The 15,282-nt window shown below is 38.7% G+C and overlaps 1 protein-coding gene across 2 annotated transcripts in view; it reads left to right on the forward strand.

Moving 5' to 3' along the window:
- The window catches only part of PPP6R1 (protein phosphatase 6 regulatory subunit 1), a 178,414-nt gene that overhangs the window by 111,178 nt on the left and 51,954 nt on the right, over positions 1-15,282 (forward strand). The gene's annotated exons all lie outside the window — the stretch shown is intronic.

The raw sequence follows: 15,282 nt of genomic DNA on the forward strand, positions 1-15,282 counted from the left end.
ATAATTATATTAATTTAAATTTCTTACATAATATTATAACTTTATAAAATATTGATTTTCTAAAGAAATTTTAAATTTGATATTAATCTGTAAGTTAATCAAGTGTGATTATTCAAGTTTATAATGAATTTATTTAAAACACTTGTTGTAACATAAGAAAATGAATAAAGATTTATAAAACAAAAAAAAAAAGAAAAACGCTGCTAGGATTCCATTTATAAAATCTTAGGTCGTCGACTGTGTAGCCATAAGCAGTTCCATGACTTTTTATATTATATGAAGATTCTATAAGAACTTAGAAATCCGAAGTAAAATTAGAAGATGTTATGACGTATCAGATTTTAAAAGCAGACTAAACTCCTTTCTGATCGAGTTGTAAGAGATTTCAGATTTACAACCAGTAACTTATATATCTCTTTAAATATAGGACTCTCACAACTTCCAGACCATTGTGGAATAAGTTTGTAAAATAGAATTTGCAATGCTTAGGAGAAACATCTAATTTGCATATCATCATAGAACTTCTGTTCAACATTCCTAAGAGAATGTTAACTAATATTGCTGCGTATCCAGGACAGTTAATACTGTTGAAATTCAAAAAGATTCCACTGGGGGCGTGGCTTGGACGCGAACACAGATGGTTGGGTGAGTGAATAGCTCCGTGCATACAAGCCAAATTATAGAAATACTACAAAAATAACTAAACTATAACAGGAAAAAAGTCTGAATATCATCTAAATATGTCATCCAGCAAACAAAATAAAGGAGAACCGAAGGCTGGAGGGTCCGGTTTAGGAAGTAACAAAAGATCAAAACCGGAGCCCTACACTCCTCCTTCGAACACATCGTTACCGACAGACGAAAGCCCCGACGTTATGGAGGAATTACGGCAAATAAAAGAAATTGTTTTAGACAGCAATAAAAAATTACAAAAAGCAATGGACGATGCGGCATTACTCACTAAAAGAGTGGAGGTGACTGAAAATAGAATAACCAATTTAGAGGAAAACATGGAACAAATACATATAGAAATGAGAAATAATAAAACAATATGGAAAGAATACACAGAAATTAAAAGAGATCTTGAAGACAGTCGGAATCGTGAACGAAGAAATAATTTAAGAATCATCGGGATGCCGGAAGGAGTAGAAAGAAATGACCCTATTAATTTCTTGGAACAATTTTTACCTAAAATACTACCATTGAAATTTAAAACGGCATTAGAAATCGAAAGAGCACATCGGATTCCAACTCAAAGAAAAAATTCACAAATAGGTCCAAGAACATTAATTTTCAAACTATTGAGACACCAACAAGCAGTAGAAAACTGCAAATTAGCCAAAGAAAATAAAAACCTCAAATGTCAGGACGCAAAAATACATATCGTCCCTGACTTTGCAAGAGAAACAGCAATAAAAAGAAAACAATTTCTGGACATGAGACCACAATTAAGATCTATGGGGGCTAGATATGGACTATTATATCCGGCAGTAATGAAAATTACTATAAATAACATAACTCAAAATTTTTCAGACCCCAAAAAACTACAGGAATTTATTGAACAACATGAACAACCAATGTCTTCTTAAAAACATCGGAAATGATCTCTACAAAATTAAATATTTACATAAATTATAACCTTTGATTATTGGATAAAAAGATATATAAAAAAAAAAAATTCAGTTGAAACTCAATTCTAAAAACTCTAATACAACGGATAAAAATGCACGTGGATGGAACAAAAATTTAAAATACATGGAAGTTCTAAACAAGAAGCAAAGAAAGAATTTTAGACTCAAGCTTGCTTGAAGACATAATTCTTATCAAATTTCCATAATTAGATTCTGGAACATTATAAAAAACAAACTTACATGAGGCACCATGGAGATAGAAGAATTCCGTTTGAGATGCTGACGCAGAAAAATGCTTATAGCTCAATGACATTAAAATAAAAGAACTACCGATTGGATAAAGAAACACAAGGGGCGTTATTTAAGAAAGAAAAGAAAATCCAACAATCACAACAACGAATATAAAATTAAAAATGAAAACTAACCATGATTGGCTAAAAAGAAGATTTCTGATTGGAGGAAGTACTTCCGGATTAGTAAGCGTCTCCCATTGAACGAGGGGAGGCCCAACTCTCAAAACAGTTTTGTCAAAAATCTTGCAAAGGAAAAGGACACGAACGACACCATTTCAACAATGACATTGGGATTACTCTTATAGAAAATGAACATAAAACACCCTTGATGCGCCGACTTCTGAATACAACATCTTACAAATGGTATGAGTTTTAAACGATCGAGACATTATTATGACTTTGCCTCACAATATAAACACAATTTAACCTATTACAACCTGACATGGACATACAAGAAATTTATTAACGAGAAGGACAAGAGAAACTAACAAAATTAAAGAAATGAAATATATCCATGAGCTTTACTACAAGAAAGCAAGAAAACACAAGATAGATATATGATACAAATGTTATTATTATCACCAAACAACATTAAATCCGAGACTATTCTACAAAATAAAAGGAAGAAAAGACAACAAATAAGACATTAACTTTGTTAAATATTGTTATGATATAATAACTAAAGTTATCTGGATGCTCAGACACTATGTAAACTTAAATAACTTATTTCTTATAATACAAATATAATACTAAAGAAAGAAGATATCTATACTAAATTAATATTGGCCAGCTTTTGGAATCTTAACAAAACTTATTCCTGGCAAACATTGCTACATTTCTTGTTTTAATATTCTGAAATGATAACACTGATATTATATTGATTATAAGTTATTTATGGTTATTGCCTTAAAAAAATTTTCATATATTTATATATATATATATTTAAGATTCATATAAATTCAAAAATATATATATATAGATTAAAATAAAACAAAATATAGAACAAATTATAAATAAATAAATAGAGATAAAATTCTCTTACATATCCTATAAAAACAGATATGAAATCTGAAATATTATACTAAAAATTAATAGAAAGGAAAATAATTGTAGTAAATACAATAGAATAGTGAAATAGCTTGTGGGAGTTAATTATACCTAACCTCAGTATGCGTATCCAAGTTTTCGTAATTATATGGGGGAGGGAGGGAGGGTAATATTTAATAAAGGGATGGGTAAGGAAAGGGATAGGGACATAACAAAATATTTAATATATTGGGATAAGTTAATAAAAATAATTATTCAATGTTCATACTTAGAAAAAAGATACTTTAATGATTAAATGGATATTAAAATTTTATCTTTGAATGTTAATGGTCTGAATCATATAATAAAAAGGAAAAAAGCTTTACTATTTTTAAAAAGGCAAGATGCAGATATATGCTTTATACAAGAGACCCATCTCTCAAATATTGAATCAAATAAGTTGAAAGAAGGTTGGGTCAAACATTGTTTTTACTCACCAGCAATAGGAAAAAAAGCGGGTGTTGCTATTCTAGTAAATAAAAAATGCACTGCTTCATTCAAATTAAAATCATCAGATATTCATGGAAGATGGGTTAATGTGGAAATGAAAATGGGAAATACTACCATGACGTTATTTAATATATACGCCCCTAATTCGAACCAAAATGAATTTTTTAAGACTCTTCAACAACTGATATTACCACTGGCTACTTCAAATTTAATAGTAGCTGGAGATTTCAATGCTGTTATGGATCCATTATTGGATAAAAACCCAAGTAGATATATGAAATCTATGGAATTAGATAATTTGATACAATCCTGCAATTTGATAGATATTTGGCGAATACTTCATTTTAATGGACGAGAATTTTCTTTCTGTTCTCATGTTCATAATTCTTTTTCAAGAATAGATTATATTTTTATTTCAAATAATTTGACACAACAGGTGTCACAAGCTGCCATAGATCCAATCATTTTATCTGATCATGGAGGGGTATGGATTAAAATTAAGATCACAGACCAAAATACCAATAGACCAATATGGAAATTTGATAATACATTGCTTGCTGATCCAATATTTTATGAAAAACTTCATATAAAAATGAAAGATTATTTCAAATTAAATGATAAAGATGAAATCTCTAGAGAAATATTATGGGATGCTTTTAAAGCATCAATGAGAGGACAAATAATTTCTTATTCGGCTTATCTTAAAAAACAGATTAAAAAAGAATTTTCAAATTTAGAAAAAGAAATTAAAAATTTAGAACTAAAACTTATAGAAAAATGGGAATATTCTATTCAACAAGAATTATTAAAACTCAAAGTGAAATATAATGAGATTTCATCTAAACTAATCAGAAAAGATATATTTTCTCAGCAAGCTTTGTATTATGGTAATTCAAATAAGGCTGGAAGAATATTAGCAAATTACCTTAAAGCTAAAAAAAGGAAAACAAAATTAATTGCCATTAAAAATGAAAATGGAGAAACATTCACACATATTGAACCTATTTTAAAACAATTCCTAAAATTTTATAGATCTCTTTATTCTTCCGAGACTTATTTGAATAAAGAAAAAGATGGTTTAGAATTTTTGAAAATGTTAGAGGGTCCAAAAGTTCCTGAACATGTAAAACGAAGTATGGAAGAACCAATATCACTAAAAGAATTAGGAACAGCTTTGAAGTCTCTTAGAGTTGGATCCGCTCCAGGTGGTGATGGTTATACGGTAGAATTCTATAAAACATTTCAAAATTTTCTACTACCCTATTTATTAAATCTTTATCCATACCAACTTAATAAAGGTACAATAAATGGCACTATAGCAGAATCAATGACTATTGTTTTGCCAAAACCAAATAAAGATCCCACTTTGGTTTCAAACTACAGGCCAATATCCTTAATAAATGTAGATGGAAAAATACTAGCATTAAGATTGGCTAAAGCTCTCCCTCATATTATAGGTATGCATCAAACAGGATTTGTTGCTCAAAGACATTCATCTCATAACACCAGATTAGCATTCCATATGTTATACTTAACAAAGAAAATGAATGAACCTACTTTTACTATTTCTTTAGATGCAGAAAAAGCTTTTGATAGAGTAGAATGGACCTTTATGTATCAAGCATTAGAATGGTTTGGTATAGGTCCTGGATTCATACAAATAATACAAACATTGTATAGCTCCCCCTCTGCTAGATTATATATTAATAACACTTTATCAGAAAAATTTAATTTACAAAGGGGAGTTAGGCAAGGTTGCCCCTTGTCTCCTTTATTGTTTGATATTGTTTTAGAACCCTTAATACTAGCTATTCAACAAATGAAGGAGATACAGGGAATACCACATTCAGATAAAGAATACAAAATATCTGCATATGCAGATGATTTACTATTATATTTGAGGAATCCAGAATCTACCATTCCACATTTACTCGAGTTGATTGAGAAATTTGGAAAGTTCTCAGGATATAAAATAAATTGGAATAAATCAGAAGTCCTTCCATTAAATATATATTGTACAAAAGGATTATTCGATAAATTTTCTTTTGTATGGAAGGAAGATGCTATAAAATATCTGGGAATTTGGATTACAAAAACAGTGGATGAAACAATGAAAAATAATGAAAAATGCATATTACATAAGGTGACAGAAATGTGTGAGCAATGGAATCCTTTGCATTTATCTTGGTGGGGAAGAGTACAAACTGTAAAAATGATGATTTTGCCTGTAGTGTGCTACCAAATGGGGATGATACCAATTTTTTTTCAAGAATCTTTTAATAAAAAATTAAATAGGATTTTGACAAAATTTATTTGGCTTGGTAAAAATCCCAGAATTGCTTTAGTGACATTGCAAAAACCAATTGAGGAGGGCGGGGTAAATTTTCCAAATTTTTATAGGTACCATCAAGCCTATATACTACATCAAGGTATGTATTGGATCCTCCCAGAGCCCACTGATAATATTCCAGACTGGTTCTGGTTAGAATGGAGATTGATGTTTCCCTTGCGTCTTAGTCATGTAATTAGTATCAAAATGCCAAGGTTATATAAAGAAATAATAAATAGGAGACTGACTATACTGATACTATATACCAGTGGGAAGAGAGCAAATGACTCCTAAAAACGCTCAGAGAAGTGAAACTCTGAAGGGGAGGTGGATACCTTCCCTTGGGACAAGAGTTTGCCGTCCAGTCATTGCATTTTACTTTACAGAACTTCACTTTCTAGCCACTGGTAAAATTGTGAACAGTTTAAATGTTTTGTAAATTGGTCGTTTGGAGGTTTTGAAGTAAAAAAACGATCATCTCTTGGAATAATGTGGTTACAACAGAGGTGTCACAGTGTGTAGCATCGGGTCTCCTGAAGCAGAATATTCGAAACGGGGCCGCGTTGAGACCCCTAAGAGCCTGTACAACCACAATCTTTAAAAAGCTTGCACAGATAAGTGTACAGTTTCCAATGAGCAAGAGTCTTTTTGTATAATATTTTTGAACATTTTTTGTCAATTTACAAAACATTTAAACTGTTCACAATTTTACCAGTGGCTAGAAAGTGAAGTTCTGTAAAGTAAAATGCAATGACTGGACGGCAAACTCTTGTCCCAAGGGAAGGTATCCACCTCCCCTTCAGAGTTTCACTTCTCTGAGCGTTTTTAGGAGTCATTTGCTCTCTTCCCACTGGTATATAGTATCAGTATAGTCAGTCTCCTATTTATTATTTCATCTAATTTACTGAATAGTATTCACATGAGTCCCTGTATGTTTTTCTAACAAGGTTATATAAAGAACATAAAATATTTATGGATACCTGGAAAACTCTAAGATATATAAGTAATCTAACTCCTATTCCAATAAGTAAATCAACAACTCAAACGATTTGGTTAAACCCCAAGATCAAGATTGGCGTTTTTAAAATTATCTGGAAACATTGGATGACAGCAGGTATTCGTATTTTAGATGATGTAATACAAAATGATAAATTGCTTGAGTTTTCACAATTGCAATGTAAATTTGATCTTAATAAATCACAATATTTTAAATGGTTGCAATTGAAGCAAGCCATTCAGGTAGGGTTCCCTGAATGGAAGAATCTTATTAATTATCATACTTTAGAATTCTTATGTTTCCAGATAAATTCAATAGGTCATGAAGCCGCACAGTGGTATAAATTAATATCTGGATATGTAAATAAAAAAAAAAATGGACTTAGAGACATTTGGAGCATTGAGATAAAGCATCAAATTAATGCATCTCAATGGCCACGACTTTGGTCTTGGAGGTTAAAATGTACAATGTCAGCATCTATGAAACAAACTTGGTTTTTTCTTCTACATAGAGCTTTATGGACCCCTACACGTTTACATAGAATAGATAGCTCTAAGTCTAATAGATGCTGGCATTGTCATGTTGAAATAGGGACATTAGATCACCTTTTATTCTTTTGTCCATTTATTTTATCATTCTGGAAATCAATCTGGCCTCAAATTAATAGGATGTTAGAAAATCCAGTAGCCTTGTCATATGATACTATATTATTTGGAACAACAATGAGAGCAAGAAGCCAAATTTCATCAAGTAATAATAAACTCCTTTTTATTTTAACTGGAATAGCAATACAACAAATAACATATAACTGGGAAAAACATGATATGTTAAATTACAATTTTTGGTGGAATTCTGTATGCCATATATACAAAATGGAACTAACTATTGCAACACAAAAAGGCAATGTGAGTAAATTTCAAAAAATCTGGGGACCGTTAACAGAATACTGTAATGAATGATTAACTTTTCCCAAGATAAGATAATTGAATAGAAGGGATTGGGGTGGGATTTTATACCACATAATATATCAATATTTGAATGAATTTATAATAAAAATGATTATATGTATTATTGATTGGAAGGGAGGGAGGGATGGGAAATTATTATATTCAATAAGAATTATATAAATTTAGATTTATGACATATTATTATAAATTTATATAATATTGAATTTTTAAAGAAATGTTAAATTCAAATTTAATATGTGAATTAATCAAGTGTATATATTCAAATTTCTAATGAATCTATTTAAAACACTTGTTGTAACATAAGAAAATCAATAAAGATTTAAACCAAGCAAAAAGATTCCACTTTCTTAACATATAAAGAAACTTACTTATCCATCACTATAATTTTAAAATAAACCACAAAATAATCATAATAAAATAGAAACTTGCATCCATCCTTATGACATCATTGGTTGTTCGCATGTTTCCAAAAATTCCTTCAACTTGTCAGGATCCTCAAAATTCAGAGTTTTATTGGCATAAGTGACCCTCATTATAGCAGGGTATAATAAGCCAAATTTAGCCCCAAGCTGCCTCATTTGCGGCCGAAGATCCAGCAATTTTTTCTTCTTATCAGCAGTGATCTTAGCAAAGTCAGGTACAATGTGAATTTTTGAGTCCTGACATTTTAAATTCTTATTTTCTTTTGCAAGCTTTATGATTTCCATCACTTGTTGATGCCTAAGGAGTTTGAATATCATGGGATGTGGTCTCAGATCTTTGCCAGATCTTCTCATAGGAATCCTATGAGCCCTCTCAAACTCCAAAGGATATTTTAATTTAAGTGGCAGAATCTTAGGAAGAAAATGTTCAAGGAAAGAGATGGCATTATTTTCAACTCCTTCAGGGAGACCAATAATCCTTAAATTATTCCGTTTTCCCCTATTAATACAATCTTCCATTTCTTTAGAAAGAACATCCACTTTTTCTTTATATGATTTGCATCTCTTTAACTCCGTTTCATTTGCTGTCACTCTTTTTTCCATCTGGTCCATTTTTAATTCAAATCGTTCCATACGCGCTGTAAGACATTTTATTTCTTCCTTCATCTCCTGCAAATTTTTCGCATTGTCCGAAACTATGTCTGTAATTAGTTTCAGCTGAGCGAAAATGTCTCCATTATCATCTTTCGGCAATGGTACTTTCGCAGGATTCACATGATCTAACTTTGATCTTTTAGCACCTCCTTCACTTGTGCTAGCCACTTAATTCTTTTTTTTTTTATATAAATCTTTATTCATTTTCAAATCTTACATCAAGTGTATAATAATCAATCAGAAAATTTTTAACAAATCACTTGACAATCTTACTTATAATCCTTAAAATATATAAAAGAATCCCTTTTCATCCACCCATTTATTAATAATAAAATAATTAGCAATTATTATCTTTATCCCAGAACAAGCAGGCAGGTATTCTCACTAGTGGGTGACGTCATCCAACTGAGCCCCAATGCGGACATCTCACAAGCATACTTGCTTGTAGAAACTTTTAGAAGTTTCGAGTTGCCCACATCGCGCATGCGCAAGTGCCTTCCCGTCCGATGCACCGGGCGTGTCTCCTCGGTTCTTTCTCTTCCGCGGAGCTGAGAAGTTTGCCTTTGAAACTCTGCGCGAAGTTCCTTTATTGTGCCTTCTGTGGCTGCGGGTTTGGGGTTTTTTTGTGCTCATTCTCATTGGCTCACGTTGCATTTTGTTTTATAAAAAAAAATTAAAAAATTTCATTCGATCGTTCAACCAGGCAGGTCGCGTGGCCCGGCCCCGCGGCTTCGACCTTGCGGCGGAACTTTTTCGGCCTATGTCCCAGCCTGTTACCAGTTTTAAAAAGTGTGTCAAGTGCCAGAGCGCGATTTTGTTGGCGGACCCGCATCGACGCTGTCTTCAGAGTCTCGGGCCTCAACACCTTCCAAAATCGTGCCGGCCTTGCTCCACGCTTACAGCACGTGTGTTTAAGCGTCGCTGTATTTTGTGGGAGTCGCTGTTTAGCATGGAGGTGTCCCTGGTGCTGCCCTCTTCACAGAGCGCCACGCCTTCGACTTCCGATTCTACATCTTCGGCCTTGAGTCTGCTCAAGCCTGCCTCGTTCGTGCCGGCTTCGACTCCGACGTATGCTGCGGTGCCTTCCGATGTCTCTTCAGGTCAGGTAGCGCAGCCTCCTATCCCTCCAGTGGTACTTAAGGTGCCCAAGGCCTCTAAATCCAAGCCCCCTGGCGGCCGAGTGACCGATGTCCGTGCAGGAGGTCCCATTGCTGATGCGGATCCCTCTTTGCCGGCGTCATTCCACGCCCTGATGGAGAAGCGATTTGTCGAGCTCTTTACCAAAATTGGGCCGATGCTTCTCTCCCAGATCCAGCCTGGGTACGCGGAAGCCTCCTGTGAGGTCGAGCCGCCTCCGGTGCCTCCTCAGCGCACACTCTCGCTGCTGAGAGTAGAGTCTCGGCGAGTGTCTGGTCTGGCTTCGGGGCATGTCTCGCAAGGAGCAGAGTCTTTGCCCATGCCACCTTTGGAACCGATACCCTCGATGCTTGGCTTGCCTGGTCCGGACCCTTCCTCCGTGAGGCCAGGCCTCGAACCTTGGGGAGCGCCTCGGGGGGCCTCGTCTCAGCCTCTGATGCTTCGATCCACAGCCTCCAGTCCCATCTACTCGGTGGCTGCCTCGTCTGGACGTCGCTTGCCTCGTCGCTCGGGGCCTGCTTCTCAACACAGCTCAGGTCGACGATCGAGGCACTCATCGAGGCATTCATCGAGACACGCCTTGCCTCGTCGGAAGCAACCTTTCCGGGAGTTTTCTCCGGAGTACTCGCCTCCTCCTCCTAGGCCGGAACTCGAGGACTGCGGGGGTTCGTTCTCTCCGTGCCGGTCCTTGGCATCGGCGGACCAGGCCGCCTCATCTTCTTCGAGCCCGCCTTGAGGCCTGGCCCTGGCGGACCAGTTGTCATTCTTGTCCTTCCTGAGGCAGATGGCGGTGGATCTGGATATCACCCTGGATTCGGGTTCCAAGTTCTCGAAGGAGTATCTGGAGACGATACATCTTCCTCAACCTTCTGCTGAGTCTCTACGCCTGCCTCTACATAAGTTTCTGGACCAGACTTTCATAAGATGCTTCGAGACACCATACTCCATCCCGGCAGTCCCGGGGAAGTTGGATGCTCGATACCGCACGGTGCACCATAAGGGCTTCGACGGGGCACAGCTCTCGCACCAGTCCCTCTTGGTTGAATCCTCTCTGAAGCGGTCTCACCCCTCCCAGGTCTATGCTTTCCACTCCTCCTGGCCGGGAAGGCAAAACCATGGACAGATTTGGCAGGCGCATCTACCAGAACTCGATGATGGCTTCTCGAGTCCTGAATTACAGCTTTCATTTTGCAATCTACTTTGAGTTTTTTCTATCCATTCTTCAAAAGTTTTTGCCCTATCTGGACTCTCAGGCTCGTTTCGATTACTCGGAGGTGCTGGCATCATTGTCCCAACTCCGTCTGCAGATGATGCAATCGCTTTATGACGCCTTTCAGCTCTCGGCCAGAGCGGCTGCTTGTTCGGTGGCCATGAGACGCTTGGCGTGGCTTCGCACAATTGATATGGACCCGAATCTCCAGGACAGGCTGGCGAACGTTCCCTGTGCGGGAGCGGACCTTTTCGACGAGTCCATCGAGGCGGCTACAGAGAAGCTGTCCAAACATGAAAAATCTTTTCAGTCTATTCTCTGCCAGAAGCCCAAGCCTGCTATCTCTCGTCCGTCTCGTCCTCCTATGATTTATCAAAGGCGCTACCCACCAAAGCAGGCCCCCGCCATTCGGCCGCCAGTAAAGAGGCAGCACCAGCAGAAGCCCCAGCAAAACCCCAGCCTTCTACTGTCCCTAAGGCTCCCCAGCATTTTTGACTGTCTAGTAGGGAGCATAACTTCCATAGTTCTGCCCTCCCCGCTTTTTCCCATCGGAGGTCGTCTCCATCATTTTTACCATCGATGGACGACTATTACCTCCGACCTCTGGGTCCTTTCCATCGTAAGAGAGGGATACTCTCTTCAGTTCCATCATGTTCCTCCGGAACATCCTCCAAGAGAGTATCCTTCCAACTTAACCCAGACCGCCCTTCTTCTTCGGGAAGCCCAGGCTTTACTCCGACTTCGGGCCGTCGAGCCGGTCCCTGTGGACCAACAGAACAAGGGTTTTTATTCCCGGTACTTCCTTGTTCCGAAGAAGATGGGCGACCTGCGTCCTATTTTGGACCTCAGGGTGCTCAACAAGTTTCTGATCAGGGAGAAGTTTCGCATGTTGACCCTGGCTTCTCTCTATCCCCTCCTCGAGCAAAACGACTGGTTATGCTCTCTGGATCTCAAGGAGGCCTACTCTCATATTCCCATCCATCCGGCCTCCTGTCAATACCTCAGATTTCGGGTGGGACATCTTCATCTTCAGTACAGAGTGCTTCCTTTCGGCCTAGCTTCGTCTCCCAGTCTTCACCAAGTGCCTGGTTGTGGTGGCCGCAACACTCAGGAACCATGGTCTGCAGGTGTTTCCCTACCTCGACGACTGGCTCATCAAGGATTCCACGTCTCAGGGGGCCGTCCGGGCCACTCAGAGGACAATCTGGTTTCTACAGAGTCTGGGATTCGAGATCAACTTTCCCAAATCCCACCTTCAACCTTCACAGACTCTCCCCTTCATCGGAGCTGTTCTGGATACTATTCAACTCAGAGCGTTCCTTCCTCCTCAGCGCCTGGCGGCTCTTCTTCATCTTTGTCACTCGATCTCTTCTCGCCCGTCCATCTCTGCGAGACACATGATGGTGCTCCTGGGGCACATGGCCTCTATGGTTCATGTGACTCCTTTTGCCAGACTTCACCTGCGGATTCCTCAGTGGACCCTGGCTTCTCAATTGTCGCAGATCTCCGACCCTCTGACTCGTCACATTCAGGTCACTCCTGCTCTGCGGCAGTCGCTTCGCTGGTGGATGCTCTCTTCCAATCTTTCCAGAGGTTTGCTGTTTCACATGCCTACCCATCAGAAGGTCCTCATGACCGACTCCTCGAACTATGCTTGGGGGGCTCATCTTGACAGTCTCCACACCCAGGGCTATTGGACGAGTGCGGATCGTCTGTGCCATATCAATCTCCTGGAACTCAGGGCGATTTTCAATGCTCTCACTGCTTTTCAGCATCTGCTTCACGACATGGTGGTCCTCATTCGTATTGATAATCAGGTCGCCATGTAATATGTCAACAAGCAGGGAGGCACGGGATCGGCCTCTCTCTGTCAGGAAGCTCTAAAAGTTTGGGATTGGGCGATTCGCCACAACGCCTTCCTCAAAGCTGTCTACATTCAGGGGGCAGACAATGCCTTGGCGGACAACTTGAGTCGTCTTCTCCAGCCTCACGAATGGACACTCCATTCCACGTCCCTTCATCAAATCTTCTCCCTGTGGGGAACGCCTCAGATAGACCTCTTTGCAGCTCCCCACAACTTCAAACTGCCTCAGTTCTGCTCCAGGATCTACAGCCCTCATCGTCTCGAGGCAGATGCTTTTCTTCTGGACTGGGGGAATCTCTTTCTGTATGCGTTTCCTCCTTTTCCTCTCATTCAAAAGACTCTGGTCAAGCTCAAGTCCGACCGGGCCACCATGATTCTAATTGCTCCTCGGTGGCCCAGACAACCTTGGTACTCCCTCCTTCTGCAACTCAGCTGCAAGGAGCCCTTCCTTCTGCCAGTGCTTCCATCTCTTCTTACGCAGCATCAGGGATCTCTGCTTCATCCCAACCTGCAGTCGCTACACCTAACAGCTTGGTTCCTCTCAGCGTAACTTCCCTTCAGTTTTCACCAGCTGTGCTGGTGAAGCTTCGAGGAAGCCTGCTACTAGACATTGCTATTCCCAGAAATGGACTAGATTCTCTTCTTGGTGTTTTTCTCATCACAAGGAACCTCAACATGCCTCCTTGTCCTCTGTTTTGGACTACCTTTTGCACCTGTCTCATTCTGGTCTCAAGTCTACATCGATCAGAGTCCATCTTAGTGCAATTGCTGCTTTCCACCAGCCTCTTCAGGGGAAACCTCTTTCTGCACATCCTGTGGTTTCCAGATTCATGAAAGGACTGTTCCATGTCAATCCTCCTATCAAACCGCCTCCAGTGGTTTGGTACCTCAATGTTGTTCTTTCTCAACTTATGAAGCCTCCATTTGAACCTCTTAATAAGGCTCCTCTGAAATTTCTCACTTGGAAAGTGGTGCTTCTCATTGGTCTCACTTCTGCCCGTCGAGTGAGTGAACTTCAAGCATTGGTTGCGGATCCGCCCTTTACAATGTTTCATCATGACAAGGTCCTTCGCACTTATCCTAAATTCCTCCACAAGGTGGTCTCGGAATTTCATCTGAATCAATCCATTGTTCTTCCTGTGTTTTTTCCGAAGCCATATTCTCATCCTGGAGAATCAGCTCTTCACACTCTGGACTGTAAGTGTGCTTTGGCTTTCTACCTGGAACACACCAAGCCTCACAGAACTGCTCCTCAACTTTTCATCTCCTTCCATCCGAACAAGTTGGGACGCCCTATCTCTAAGCGCACCATCTCCAACTGGATGGCGGCTTGTATCTCTTTCTGCTATGCCCAGGCTGGATTACCCCTTCACAGTAAAGTCACAGCCCATAAGGTCAGAGGAATGGCAGCCTCTGTAGCTTTCCTCAGATTGACACCGATTGAGGAGATTTGTAAAGCTGCCACTTGGTCCTAGGTTCATATCTTCACCTCACATTATTGTCTGGATACCTTCTCCAGACGGGATGGATAGTTTGGCCAAACAGTGTTACAAAATTTATTCTCCTAAGTTGCCAACTATCCCACCATCCCATTGTGGTTAGCTTGGAGGTCACCCACTAGTGAGAATAGCTGCCTGCTGTCCCTGGATAACAACTGTTACGGTAAGTAACATTGCTTTCCCAACCCCACCCTCCCTATATCTTTTGGTCCCAAATTAATTCATTGTTAGAAAATCATGTTGCCCTTTCATATGATACTATATTATTTGGTACATCTATGAGATTCAAAAGCCCAATTTCTGCAAATAATAATAAACTTTTATTAATATTGACAGGGGTTGCCATTCAACAGATTACTGGAAATTGGAAAGATTATACTAAACTTAATTATACTTTTTGGTGGAATTCAGTATGTCATATTTACAAAATGGAGAGGGTGCTGGCCATGCAATAAGGAAATTATCATAAGTTTAAAAAGATTTGGGGGCCATTGATTACTTATTCTAATGATCAGACATCTTAAACACCTTGGTATTAGTTAGCCACTTCATTCTTCATCTGCTTATTTGTAGCCATTATCGGACTTGAAATCACCCGATATCATTAAAATGAAACTAAATTAGCGACTTATTAATACTTTCATAAAGCTTGTAATTGCAGAGCTCGATCTCTACCCAACCATCTGGCTGTGCTCTCAAGTGAGAGAACTTGCATCTAATCTCTTCAGGAAGAGAATTCCAA

The sequence above is a fragment of the Geotrypetes seraphini genome, chromosome 10 (assembly GCF_902459505.1).
Source record: "Geotrypetes seraphini chromosome 10, aGeoSer1.1, whole genome shotgun sequence".
Taxonomy (NCBI): domain Eukaryota; kingdom Metazoa; phylum Chordata; class Amphibia; order Gymnophiona; family Dermophiidae; genus Geotrypetes; species Geotrypetes seraphini.